The sequence below is a fragment of the Lolium perenne genome, chromosome 1 (assembly GCF_019359855.2).
Source record: "Lolium perenne isolate Kyuss_39 chromosome 1, Kyuss_2.0, whole genome shotgun sequence".
NCBI lineage: Eukaryota > Viridiplantae > Streptophyta > Magnoliopsida > Poales > Poaceae > Lolium > Lolium perenne.
Window position 1 is genome coordinate 81,683,717 of NC_067244.2, and position 14,209 is coordinate 81,697,925.

Genomic DNA, 14,209 nt, shown 5'->3' on the forward strand with positions numbered 1-14,209 from the left:
TCCGAAGGTGTGGCGCATGTGCATCGACTACACCAACCTGAACAAGGCTTGCCCAAGAGATCCTTTTCCTCTACCACGAATCGATCAAGTGATTGATTCAACTGCTGGGTGTGAGTTGTTGTCCTTCCTGGATGCGTATTCCGGTTTCCACCAGATTCCCTTGAAAAAGGAAGATCAAATAAAAACTGCGTTCATTACCCCGCACGGGGCTTATTGCTATGTTACTATGCCTTTTGGTTTGCGCAACGCTGGTGCAACGTACCAGCGCTGTATGCAAAAATGCTTGTTTGATCAAATTGGAAAAAATGTGCAAGTCTATGTGGATGACATTGTGATAAAAACTAAGGTAAAGAACACCTTAATCGATGACATCCGGCAAACATTCGATAACCTAAGGCGGTTCCGGATGAAACTCAATCCGGCAAAATGCACCTTTGGTGTCCCTGCCGGCAAGCTGCTCGGTTTCCTGGTATCAAGCCGGGGCATAGAAGTTAATCCGGTAAAAATCCGGGCAATAGAAAGAATGGCTATCCCTCGAGAGTTAAAAGATGTGCAAAAGTTTACCGGAAGCTTGGCATCGCTAAGCCGGTTTGTAAGCAGGTTGGGAGAGAAAGCTCTACCGCTCTACGCTCTCATGAAAAAATCTGACACGTTCGTCTGGACCCCTCAGGCAGATGCAGCGTTTAAAGAGCTAAAAACAATGCTAGCCACAGCGCCCATACTGGCTTCACCTCTAGAAAGGGAGCCTATGCTGTTATACATAGCAGCAACAAACCGGGTCGTGAGTGTAGCGGTTGTGGTTGAAAGAGAAGAGGAAGGAAAAACCGTCCAGAGGCCGGTATACTACCTGAGCGAGGTGCTCTCCTTCTCAAAACAAAACTACCCTCACTTCCAGAAAATGACTTATGGCGTGTACATGGCCGCCACCAAACTCAAGCACTACTTTGAGGAGCACCCCATGAAGGTGGTGAGCGAAGCACCAATTTCCGACATCATGTGCAACAAAGACGCCAGCGGCCGGATTGCAAAATGGGCAATCCGAGATATCACCGTACGTGCCGGTATATGAAAGAAGAGATGCCATAAAGTCACGAGGCTTTGGCTGATTTCCTTGTTGATTGGGCGGAGATGCAATACAAACCGCGGATCGGAGGATAGAATCTTTGGAAAATGCACTTTGATGGATCCAAGCTCAAGGAGGGTCTAGGTGCCGGCGTGGTGCTTACTTCACCAAAAGGAGACCACCTCCGGTATGTTTTGCAAGTACATTTCAGGGCATCGAACAATGTCGCTGAATATGAAGCTTTGATACATGGGCTTAAGGTCGCAAAAGAAATCGGTGCACACCGGATCATTTGCTATGGCGATTCAGATCTTGTGGTACAAAGCGGTGTTCGGAGATTGGGATGCAAAAGATGCCAATATGGCCTCGTACCGGTTTCACGTGCAAAAGATTGCCGGATTCTTCGAAGGTTGTGAGTTTCACCATGTGCCACGCGCGGAAAATGAAGCCGCGGATGCTTTGTCCAAGCTGGGCTCATCTAGGCAAGAAATTCCTCCCGGAATAGCTTTGGCTCACTTAAGAGTGCCATCGATCAAACCAAGCCCGGAATCAGAATCAATTTTTGTACCGGAGTCACACGTAGTACCCATGGATATCGATGAAGGGAACTGGGACTGCTCCGGCAAGATCGGGAACTGCTCCGGCAAGCTCGGGACTGCTGTACCCATACCGGAAGAAATGATGCTGGTGGATAGCATGGAGATAGATGCACCGGTGTTTTCGGTTCGAGAGATACCGTCATGGGTTAAACCTATTAAGGAGTTCTGATCAACGGCACCTTGCCAGACGAAACGAGTCAAGGAGGATACAAAGAAGGTCCAAAGCATACACGTTCATCAACGGTGAGGTGTACAAGAGAAGCGTTACGGTGTCCTTCAAAGATGTGTGGAACCGGAGGAAGGGAAAGAAATGCTTGAGGAAATTCACCAAGGAGAATGTGGGCATCATGCTTCATCAAGGGCGCTAGTAGCAAAAGTATTCCGGCATGGGTTCTATTGGCCCACTGCTTTGGAGAACGCTGAGGATTTGGTAAGAAAATGCAACGGCTGCAGGTACGCCAAGCAAAATCATACCCCACATCCGGTTTAAAGACAATACCGTTAACATGGCCATTCGCCGTTTGGTGCCTTGACATGGTTGGACCATTCAAAGCGCAAGAAGCAGCATGACTCACATCTTGGTCATGGTGGATAAGTTCACCAAATGGCTAGAAGTGAAACCTATCGCAAAGTGTGATGGGCATACGGCGGTGAAATTCCTAAAGATGTCATTTTGCGGTATGGATACCCGTGACAAAGATCATCACCGATAATGGAACCAACTTTGCTCAAGGTGAGTTCAAAAGGTTACGTGAGGACAACAACATCCTGGTTGGATTTGTGCTCAGTGGCACACCCTCGGGGCAATGGCCAGTGGAAAGAATGAATGCTTTGGTGCTTTCGGTATCAAGCCTAGACTCATTGATGCGGTGGAGAAGTCACCGGGATGTTGGCTCGATGAGCTACCATCGATTCTGTGGAGTATAAGAACAACCCCAAACCGGTCTACCTGGATACACTCCCTTCTTCATGGTTTATGGAGCAGAAGCGGTCATACCAACCGACATCATTCATGATTCACCAAGGGTACAGCTCTATACTGAGCAAGAGGTCAAAGAGGCCAGAGAAAATGATGTCGACTTGCTGGAAGAAGCAAGAGAGCTGGCTCTGGCAAGAACAGCCATTTATCAGCAAAACCTAAGACGCTATCATAAGGAAGGTTAACCGAGAGTTTTCCGGGAAGGAGATCTTGTACTTCGCTGGTGCAGCGCATCAAGGCCAGCATAAGCTTTTGCCACCATGGGAAGGTCCCTTCATTGTAAGCAAGGTGCTTCACAATGATGCGTACTACTTGATAGATGCACAGGAGTGGAAGAAAGGAAAGGCGGACAGGTCGGAGAGGAGAGCAAACGTCCATGGAACGTAGCTGTTGCGTCCTTTCTACTCTTGAAGTGGTGGTGTAAGAAGTTCCTTTTTGTACCTTATATGCTATGAATAAAAGATGCCGGAACCTTGAATGAATCTCGGGGACTACCCCAATAAGGTTGCATGTAACTTGTCTATTTTTTTCAGTTTACGGTTGCTTATTGAATGTTTTTTCTTTCCGGTTTAGTAGTGTGCTAAATCCTACCGGAGTCTTCGACTCTGCTGCTGTCCGCAAACCGGCTTCATGGCAAGCAAGATAAACCGGTAGGAGATAAGCACATGAACTGCGAAAAGGGAGAGCAGGAAAGAACAATCCGGAAAATTTAACTAACCCCGGTTAAACCGGTTTTTTGCAAAATTTCAAAGTTATTTCTAAGTTCAAGAAGATGCTTGTTTGGTGAAAGAACCTTGTGCTCATACGCCAAAGAACGCCCAGAGAAGGCAGGCAGAGCCAAGGCAAAAGAACCAAGTATGCATCAAATTGGATGCGGAAACAATTGGGAAATCTTTGCAGTACAGGATAAAAGCAGAACCAAAAGCAAATGTGCTAAGGCAAACTTAGAAATATTTAGCTACCGGTATAACTTACCGGCATGAAATGTTGTACCACAACCAAAAGCAGATTTAAAGTTTTACATCATAGACCCCGGCATACCGGGGCAGAATTTAACGGACATTGTTTTAAGTTAACCAGGACAAAGAAACATATCACAGGCAGACATTGCATAAGAGCAGGTAATCAGATAGCAGGGGCATCAGGCGGAGCAGCACCAGCCTCGGTGTCTTCAGCGGGAGCAGTGCTGGCCTCGGGAGCTTCCGGCGGCGCGTCCTCAGCAGCCTCATCTTCATCTCCCTCGTCTTCTTCTTCCTCATCGCTGAGGTAGTCCTTGACGCCAGGAGGGGGAGGGATGAAGGTGCGGACCTCGGCATACTCAGCAAGCCGGTATGCCCGGTCCTGCCGCTTTGCGGTGAGCGTCGGATCTGTGTCCGTGGGAGCATCTGCGCGTACGCCTTGGAGAGCATCCAGATCAAGAGCAGGATACCACGAGCACGCGGAGCGCAGCAGTGTCGGCTCCGGCACGAGCCGCGGAGCATTGCCACTCGCGGATCCGGTGCCCGGCATCATTAAGCCGCGCGGCGGTGAGCGTGATGTTCCCCGGCAGCTCCTCCTCAGGCCACAGGACCTTGAAGACTTGGATGGCGGCGGCTGGCAGGTCAGCAAGAAGCCGGTCGACGGAGCGCATGTGCTGGACACGCGCGGAGAGGGCGACAAGATAGTCGTACCCATCCCAGTGCGCGTCCAGATTGGGAAATTCCCGCGCAATCCGATCCTCCCTCACCTTCTTCAAGGCATAAACCTGGGATTCCGGGAAATGCTCTCTGAGAAAAAAGAAAAAAGGCATAAAAACGAGACACCGGAAAAAGCATGTCGGAAAAAGCATGTCGGAAAAAGCAAGAAACAAAGATACATCTTCAAAAGGAGAAAGCTTATAAGCGAAAGAGAGGGCAAAGCAGGAACTTACGGAGAGCCAGCGCGTCTATCTTCATAACCAACCGATCATATTCCCGGTGATCGGTGGTCATGGTATCAATAAGGCGCTCCGCTGCCTTCCGCGATTTCCTCTCCTCCTCCAGCTCTGCCGTCAAGACGGTGTTGGAGTTCGTGGAGTCCTCCACGACCTCCGCCACTGGCCTCCGCGCAACCGGGCATCCTTCAAGGCTTGCTCATGCCGGAGCGCGGCTTGTATAGCCTGTTCCTTGAGCTCCCCCAGGGCGGTCTTCTGGGCCTCCAGTGCCTCGTTGTGCTCCTTGAGGAGCTGCTCCTTCTCGCCTAAGTACCGGAAAGAAAAGTCTTAGCAAGCAACAATAGATGAAATGAAAAAAGGAACGGGTTAGCAGAAAAAGAAAGGATGGTACCTTGAAGCTTGGCGACCTGGGCCTTCAGGGCCTCGATGGTAGCTTCCGGAACAACTGTTAAGCAAAAGAGTGCATAAGTATCAAAGAAAGAAACAGTCCGGTGAAAAGATGCCGGAGGGGAAAGAAACAAACCTTGGCAGTGGCTGTGGGCCTCAGCAAGGTCCCGGTGCTCCCACAGAAGCTCCTCAAAGAGTTGCTTCCGGGCGTCGGCAGTGCTCTGTTCAAGGGAAGATGGGTGTGAGAAAGAAAGAAACAAGGTTTCAACCCGAAACTCGGGGACTGGCCATGCCGGTTTCACATGCCTCTAGTTAAAGTTTCGCGCCGAAAACTGCATTTTCACCACGAAACTCGGGGACTGGGAGAATAGATAAGATCCGGAAAGAAAAGAAACCGGCATCAACAAAAATAAAAGAAAGTTGGCAAAACTTACCACCACGTTGTTGGTAGCATCGTACCAGGCACTGTCAAACTCTTTCACGGCGCGTTTAAGCCGCGAGAAGTGTTCTTCAGTGCACCGAGCCCCGGCAGGATCTGGTGCCGGAAGGCGATCCTTCCCCAGGCCGCGGGTTGAAGCGGAGATATCCGCCTCATTCCACTTCTGGGCATAGGGGAGAAGGTGTCCCAGGTCCTTGCCCACGCGCTTCAGATCAACAATCCGGCCCAGGAGGCCGGTAGGCTTGTCCTGGGCAGCGATAGCAGCGGGGCCGACGTGCAGCACCACGTCCCCCGAGCCGCTTGAGGCGGCGCCCTCCACAGCCTTGCCGCGGGAAGCCTCGGGCTTGAGGAACTTGGTGATCTTGGGAGTCCCGGACGGCGCCGGTTGCTTGGCCGCGGAAGGTCCTTGGCTGGGCGGCGGTGTCGGCGTGGCCTCGGGAGGAGGAGAAGGTACCGGCGCGGAAGTATCCGGCGCAGTAGGGGAAGAGCTCGACTGCTTCTTCTTCTTCTTCGGGGGAGGAGGAACCAAAGGTTCCGCCTGCCCGGCATCAGTCTGGCCGGCGCCGATGTTGCTGGCGCCGGTGTCTTGGGTCTCTGGAGGGGAGGTGAAGTCCTCCTCCGCGCGGTGATCTGGAGGTGTTGGGGCCGCGCGCCCCGAACTTGTGGTGCCTCCCGAGAGGGAGGCAGAGCTGTTGCCGGCACCAGATGGTACCGGACTTGACTGAGGAGGAGGAGTTGAGGTCCTCGCGGAGCCGGCAGAGCCAAGCTCAAGCGCAGGGCTGAAAGAAAGGAAAAAGAGAGCAAATTGGAAAAAAGCAACCGGAAAAGAACTCGGTGGAAACAAAGAGAGCATAAAAGAGATAAAAACTTACCCGGAAGACATCGGCATCCGCTTCTGCTTGTAGCGCTTGGTGCCAACCTACTTCCCTCCAATGACTTCAGTTCGAGGACGTTTGCCAGAGGGAGCATGGCTGGGGCCGGCGCCAGCGGCAGGAGGATCGCTCTTCTGGCCCTCGGCCATGAGCTTATCCAGAAACTCGTCGCCAACCTCGGCCTGCAGGGGAGGTTCGTGCTCATGGATCTGTGGGTTGTTGCTGGCTGAGGGAGTGTCTACAGAATGGAAGTAACAAAAAGAGTATAAGAAAACAAACAGAAAGGCTACCTCAAGTATGGTCAAGTCATCAGACGAACCAGCTGGTTCCGGCGGAGACTTGCCAAGGCGGGAAGATGGAGTCCGGCCCATCCTCAGATCCAGCCAATGAATGACGGGATCTGGATCGTACTTGTCCAGAGGCCTCTTCCGGCAAGGGCCTCGTCGGTCTGAGTCGATCCGAGGGAAACGAGCCCTAGCCTGAGAACAAAGGAAAAAAGAGAGATTAGTCGCAAATATGAAAGTTACCGGTAATACGACCTGAGCCGCGCAGTTTCTTACATCTTGGGACGGAGGATTTTTGGAGCTGAGAGGGCAAAGGCCCCACTCCCAGTCATCCGGCATGTCCGTTTGGCAGATTTGGCTAGCCTTCAGGACCACATCAGCCTTGCTCAAGGGCAAGCCGGTGATCTTGGTGGGATCACCGGGGCCGTACATCTCACTAATCTTGTGAGCGCGCTGTTGAAGGGGAAGCACCCGGCGGCAGATGAAGGTGCGGATGATATCGTCGGAGCAGATATCGGTATCCTTCATCAACCTCAGCATAAAGCGCACAACCCGGTTCGTCTCGGCATGATCCGTTCCGGGGTTATACTGCCAGTTGGTCTTGGCGGGCGTCGTCGCCCGCGTTCTTCACATAGAAGAACGTCGTCTGCCACAACCGGCAAGACTCGAGGCCGTTGAACTTAAAAAAGGGGCTCCCTTGGCGGGAGCCGATGATGCAAGACCCGCATTGAACGGGGGGTTTGGGCGCAGGAATGTCCTTGCCCTGGACCGAATTGATCCGGAGGGAGAAAAAGCGGGCAAACGTCTCGCGAGCGGGACGGATGCCAATGTAGCCCTCCATGAAGGCCACAAAGCAAGAAAGATAAAAAACGGCGTTGCCGGGAAGATGGTGAGGTTGGAGGCGATAGAAGTCGAGGAATTGGCGAAAGAAATCAGAAGCAGGAAGGCCGAAGCCACGCTCAAAGTGAGCAAGGAAAACAACGGCCTCACCGGGTTTGAGCACCGGTTGGATCTCGTCGCACAGGCCGGCAGATGACTCCTTCCGGAATCCTCCTAGACCGGTAGAGCCAGTCGATCTCGAACTGGGTCACGTCGGAACCTCTCCAGGCTCCGCGTGTCTTGTCCTTTCCGGAGGCCCGGCTAGATGTACCGGCCTCTTGTTTCCGGCTAGATGCCAGATCCATCCGGGCGAGGTCGTCGGTTAACCCGTCGGAAGCGCTACTATCTTGGTTGCTAGAGGTGGCAGCAGGGAGAGACCCTTCGCTAGACATGAGGATCTAGGGACGCCGGAATCTACCGAGAAACAGTTTTCCCCAAACAGACCCTCGCGCGAAGATCTACGAGTAAGAGGAAAAGCAAAAACAAAGAACGGATAAATACACTACCGCCCCCAAGATCCGAAGTGCAAGAAAGAAAGGGGTAAAGGCGTATCGGGCCTAACCTGAGGCGGCGGAGTCGCGGAGGAAGAGGTTCGCCGGAGGAATGGTGAGCCTGCGGCCGGCGAGGGAGTCCGTCGACGGCGAGGTGAGGAAGTCCTTGAGGAAACACGAATGCAGCGGACGCGGTGAGCGCGCTGCAGAAGGTTCCCGCACGAGGAAGTCCGGCGGAACGGAGGCGTGAGTTCGCCGGGCGATGGGCTCAAACGAGCGGCGGCGGACGGAGAACGGCGAAGGCACGGAGGCGAAGAGCTCTGCGCGCAGGGAAGTGGAGAATGCGAAGAAGAGGAAGAAGGAGCGGCGGTTGCGCTTATAAAGAAGAAGGGAAGTGGGCTGGAAACCGCTGGGCCGTGGCGGTTCGCCTCGCGGCCCGCAGCGGTTCGCACCATGGGCCGCCACGTGTCGACGAGGTACACGCGAAAAACAGGAGGCCACACGGAGGCACACAGGGGATCCAGAACGGCTAGTGGGATCCGCCGCGGTGCATTAAATGGGCGCGCGGGAGTCGAAGCGAATTGACAACTGACACTGACGCGTCGATTCAGTGCGCGTAATACGTCGAGCGCGGGGCCCGAGATATTCTCGACTTCGCCGAGGAGGTACTTAATGGTTAAGATACCGGAAGACAAGATACCGGGGAATGACTTACGAAGAAAAGATAAGGGGGATCCGGGCAAAGATGCCGGATCCGAGCATGACGCCGGATGGATCAAACCGGTATCCAAAGACATAAGAACCTGGCATGGTCTGTTGGATAGGATCCGCCAGACTATACCAAATCGGGGACTAATGTTGGGGGGATGACCCCTGGTATGCCAAAGGCATGCCAAACCGGATGGTTTGAGCCATCAGGATACCGGTTAGATGTTCATGCCGGAGTCTAAGATAGGCATTTGGCTGAACAGGCTAAACCGGTATCCTCATAAGAGGGATACCGGAACCAGATAGAAAAGGTACCGGGCCACCGGTAGGAAGGGCTTGTCGGCAAAGCTGGTCAAAGATCCTCTCCAGAGCTAGAAGACAAAGATGAGCTAAGCAAAGTAGCTTTAAACGAAGGGCTGACGATAAAGAAGAAGATGACGAAGAAAGAAGCCGGAGGACGTCAGCCTCCCTGATTAAAGAAGACCCCGGTGTCATCTATGATTAAAGTAGCTTTGTACAGTAGCTGATAAAGTAGTTTGTCCAGTCAAAGATGCCATTAGGGTTTCTTGCACTGTAAGCCACCCTCTCCCCTATATAAGGAGAGGGGGCAGCCCTTCTTCACGGGCACGCGTGTATGTATGTAGACAGAACCTGTAACCTGTGTGAATCAATGAACATGGTGATCTAGAGGGAGTTCTTCCTTGTGTCTTTCTTCTTCAACCTCTAGCCTTGGCCAAGTTCTTGAGGAAACCATCCGGAATCTCTTCCCACCTGATCACAAACCCTCCCCCGAATCCTCTTGCGTCCATTCGGCCCCAATCTAAGCCATCCTATGGCATCTGCTCGTTCACCACGACGACAACTGCGCAGAAACAGATTTCTGTCTGTCACGAATTTGAGCAGGGTTCTCTGTAGGTAACTCAGAAAAATCTGCCAATCTACGTGCGTGATCCTCAGATATGTACGCAACTTTCATTCAATTTGAGCATTTTCATCTGAGCAAGTCTGGTGCCTCTAAAAAATTCGTCTTTACGGACTGTTCTGTTTTGACAGATTCTGCCTTTTATTTCGCATTGCCTCTTTTGCTATGTTTGATGGATTTCTTTGTTCCATTAACTTTTAGTAGCTTTGAGCAATGTCCAAAAGTGTTAAGAATGATTGTGTCACCTCTGAATATGTGAATTTTTTATTATGCACTAACCCTCTAATGAGTTTGTTTTGAGTTTGGTGTGGAGGAAGTTTTCAAGGGTCAAGAGAGGAGGATGATACAATATGATCAAGAAGAGTGAAAAGTCTAAGCTTGGGGATGCCCCCGTGGTTCATCCCTGCATATTTCAAGAAGACTCAAGCGTCTAAGCTTGGGGATGCCCAAGGCATCCCCTTCTTCATCGACAACTTATCAGGTCACCTCTAGTGAAACTATATTTTTATTCCGTCACATCTTATGTACTTTACTTGGAGCGTCTGTGTGTTTTATTTTCGTTTTGTTATTTTCATTCTCTGAATAAATTCATGCTTGTGTGGGAGAGAGACACGCTCCGCTTGTTCATACGAACACTGCTGTTCTTAGCTTTACTTTTAATGTTCATGGCTGATGTCTACTCACGCTTCTTTTCTTGTAGACAGTGTTGGGCCTCCAAGAGCAGAGGTTTGTAGAACAGCAGCAAGTTTTCCCTTAAGTGGATCACCCAAGGTTTATCGAACTCAGGGAGGAAGAGGTCAAAGATATCCCTCTCAAGCAACCCTGCGATCACAATGCAAGAAGTCTCTTGTGTCCTCAACACACCTAATACACTTGTCAGATGTATAGGTGCACTAGTTCGGCGAAGAGATAGTGAAATACAGGTGGTATGAATGTATATGAGCAGTAGTAACGGCGCCAAAAAATACTTGATGCTACAATTGGCGTGTGGTTGATGGTGGTAATATTGCAGGCAGTACAGATGCAGTAGAACAGTAAACAAGCGGTGATTGCAGTATTTGGAAACAAGGCCTAGGGATTATACTTTCACTAGTGGACACTCTCAACATTGATCACATAATAAAACCACTCTACACTCTATTGTTGGATGATGAACACCACTAATTGTGTAGGGCTACAAGAACCCTCAATGCCGGAGTTAACAAGCTCCACAATATTCGATATTCATATTTAAATAACCTTAGAGTGCATGATAGATCAACACAACTATACCAAGTACTAACATAGCATGCACACTGTCACCATCATACTATGAAAGGAGGAATAGATCACATCAATACCATCATAGTAATAGTTAACTTCATAATCTACAAGAGATCATAATCATAAACTACGCCAAGTACTACATGATGCACACTGTCACCATTACATCATGGAGGAGGAATATAGTACTTTAATAACATCACTAGAGTAGCACATAGATTAATAGTGATACAAAACTCATATGAATCTCAATCATGTAAGGCAGCTCATGAGATCATTGTATTGAAGTACATAGGAGAGAGATTAACCACATAGCTACCGGTACAGCCCTTAGCCTCGAGGGAGAACTACTCCCTCCTCATGGGAGACAGCAGCGGTGATGAAGATGGCGGTGGTGTCGATGGAGATGCCTTCCGGGGGCACTTCCCCGTCCCGGCGGCGTGCCGGAACAGAGACTCCTGTCCCCCATATCTTGGCTTCGCGATGGCGGTGGCTCTGGAAGGTTTCTCGTACCGTGGCTTTTTCGTCTCGAAGATTTAGGTCAGGGACCTTTAAATAGGCGAAGAGGCGGAGTCGGAAGGCTGACGAGGCGGTGACACCATAGGGGGGCGCGGCCCCCCCTCTGGCCGCGCCAGGCTGGCGTGTGGGGCCCCCAGGGCTCCCCTCTGGTGACTCTCGGGTGTTCTGGAAGCTTCGTCCAATTATAAGATGCTGGGCGTTGATTTTGTCCAATTCCGAAAATATTTCCTTACTAGGATTTCTGAAACCAAAAACAGCAGAAAACAGGAACTGGCACTTCGGCATCTCGCCAATAGGTTAGTTCCGGAAAACGCATAAAATCATCATAAAGTGTGAACAAAACATGTAGGTATTGTCATAAAACAAGTATGGAACATCAGAAATTATAGATACGTTGGAGACGTATTAGCATCCCCAAGCTTAGTTCCTACTCGTCCCGAGTAGGTGAACGATAACAAAGATAATTTCTGAAGTGACATGCCACCAACATGATCTTAATCATACTATTGTAAAGCATATGAGATGAATGCAGCGATTCAAAGCAATGGTAAAGACAATGATTAAACAACTGAATCATATAGCAAAGACTTTTCATGAATAGTACTTTCAAGACAAGCATCAATAAGTCTTGCATAAGAGTTAACTCATAAAGCAATAAATTCATAATAAAGGCATTGAAGCAACACAAAGGAAGATTAAGTTTCAGCGGTTGCTTTCAACTTGTAACATGTATATCTTATGGATATTGTCAACATAAAGTAATATAATAAGTACAATATGCAAGTATGTAGGAATCAATGCACAGTTAACACAAGTGTTTGCTTCTTAAGATGGAGAGAAGTGGGTAAACTGACTCAACATAAAAGTAGAAGAAAGGCCCTTCGAAGGGAAGCATCGATTGCTATATTTGTGCTAGAGCTTTTATTTTGAAAACATAAAGAGAGCATAAAAGTAAAGTTTTGAGAGGTGTTTGTTGTTGTCAACGAATGGTAATGGGCACTCTAACCCCTTTGCCAGACAGACTTTCAAAGAGCGGCTCCCATGAAACATTTTTATTTTTGGGTGGCACTCCTTCCAACCTTTACTTTCACAAACCATGGCTAACCAAATCCTCGGGTGCCTGCCAACAATCTCATACCATGAAGGAGTGCCTTTTTATTTTAGTTTTATTTAGATGACACTCCTCCCCACCATTGCTTTCTCAAGCCATGGCTAACCGAATCCTCGGGTGCCCTCCAACAATCACATACCATGGAGGAGTGTCTATTTTTTTGTAAAATCATGAAAAGTTAATTAATTAGGACTGGGAATCCCATTGCCAGCTCTTTTTGCAAAATTATTGGATAAGCGGATGAAGCCACTAGTCCATTGGTGAAAGTAGCCTAACAAGATTGAAAGATAAACACCACATACTTCCTCGTGAGCTATAAAACATTGACACAAATAAGAGGTAATAACTTTTGAAGTGTTTAAAGATAGCACTCAAGCAATTTACTTTGGAATGGTAGAGAAATACCATGTAGTAGGTAGGTATGGTGGACACAAATGGCATAGTTTTTGGCTCAAGGATTTGGATGCACGAGAAGTAATTCCTCTCAATACAAGGCTTAGGCTAGCAAGGTTGTTTGAAGCAACCACAAGCATGAACTAGTACAGCAAGACTCACATAAGAACATATTACAAGCATTATAAGACTATACATTGTCTTCCTTGTTGTTCAAACACCTTTACCAGAAAATATCTAGACTCTAGAGAGACCAATCATGCAAACCAAATTTTAGCAAGCTCTATGTAGTTCTTCACTAATAGGTGCAAAGTATATGATGCAAGAGCTTAATCATGAGCACAACAATTGCCAAGTATCAAATTATTCAAGACATCATACCAATTACCACATGAAGCATTTTCTGTTTCCAACCATATAACAATTAACGAAGCAGTTTCAACCTTCGCCATGAACATTAAAAGCTAAGAACACATGTGTTCATATGAACCAGCGGAGCGTGTCTCTCTCCCACACAAGCATTTATTCAAACAAAAACAAAAACAAAAACAAACAGACGCTCCAAGTAAAGTACATAAGATGTGACCGAATAAAAATATAGTTTCAAGAGAAGTGACCTGATAATTTTGTCGATGAAGAAGGGGATGCCTTGGGCATCCCCAAGCTTAGATGCTTGAGTCTTCTTGAAATATGCAGGGATGAATCACGGGGGAATCCCCAAGCTTAGACTTTTCACTCTTCTTGATCATATATCATCCTCCTCTCTTGACCCTTGAAAACTTCGTCCACACCAAACTCAAAACAACTCATTAGAGGGTTAGTGCATAATAAATATTCACATGTTCAGAGGTGACACAATCATTCTTAACACTTCTGTACATTGCACAAAGCTACTGGAAGTTAATGGAACAAAGAAATCCATTCAACACAGCAAAAGAGGCAATGCGAAATAAAAGGCAGAATCTGTCAAAACAGAATAGTCCGTAAAGACGAATTTTTTAGAGGCACTGGACTTGCTCAGATGAAAATGCTCAAATTGAATGAAAGTTGCGTACATATCTGAGGATCACTCACGTAAATTGGCAGATTTTTCTGAGTTACCTACAGAGACTACTGCTCAAATTCGTGACAGCAAGAAATCTGTTTCTGCGCAGTAATCCAAATCTAGTATGAACCTTACTATCAAAGACTTTACTTGGCACAACAGTGCAACAAAATTAAGATAAGGAGAGGTTGCTACAGTAGTAACAACTTCCAAGACTCAAATATAAAACAAAAGTACTGTAGAAAAATAAACACATGGGTTATCTCCCAAGAAGTGCTTTCTTTATAGCCATTAAGATGGGCTCAGTAATTTTAATGATGCACTCGCAAGAAATAGTAGTTGA

General features: G+C 48.5%; 1 long non-coding RNA gene across 1 annotated transcript; it reads right to left on the minus strand.

The window, feature by feature from the left end:
• Nucleotides 1-4,756: 4,756 nt before the first annotated feature.
• On the minus strand, nt 4,757-5,418 carry LOC139830501 (uncharacterized). The gene is made up of 3 exons (XR_011742719.1): nt 5,077-5,418; nt 4,945-4,998; nt 4,757-4,858 (listed from the first exon to the last, which is right to left on the minus strand). It is a non-coding gene; the product is annotated as an uncharacterized lncRNA (long non-coding RNA).
• Nucleotides 5,419-14,209: the final 8,791 nt, after the last annotated feature.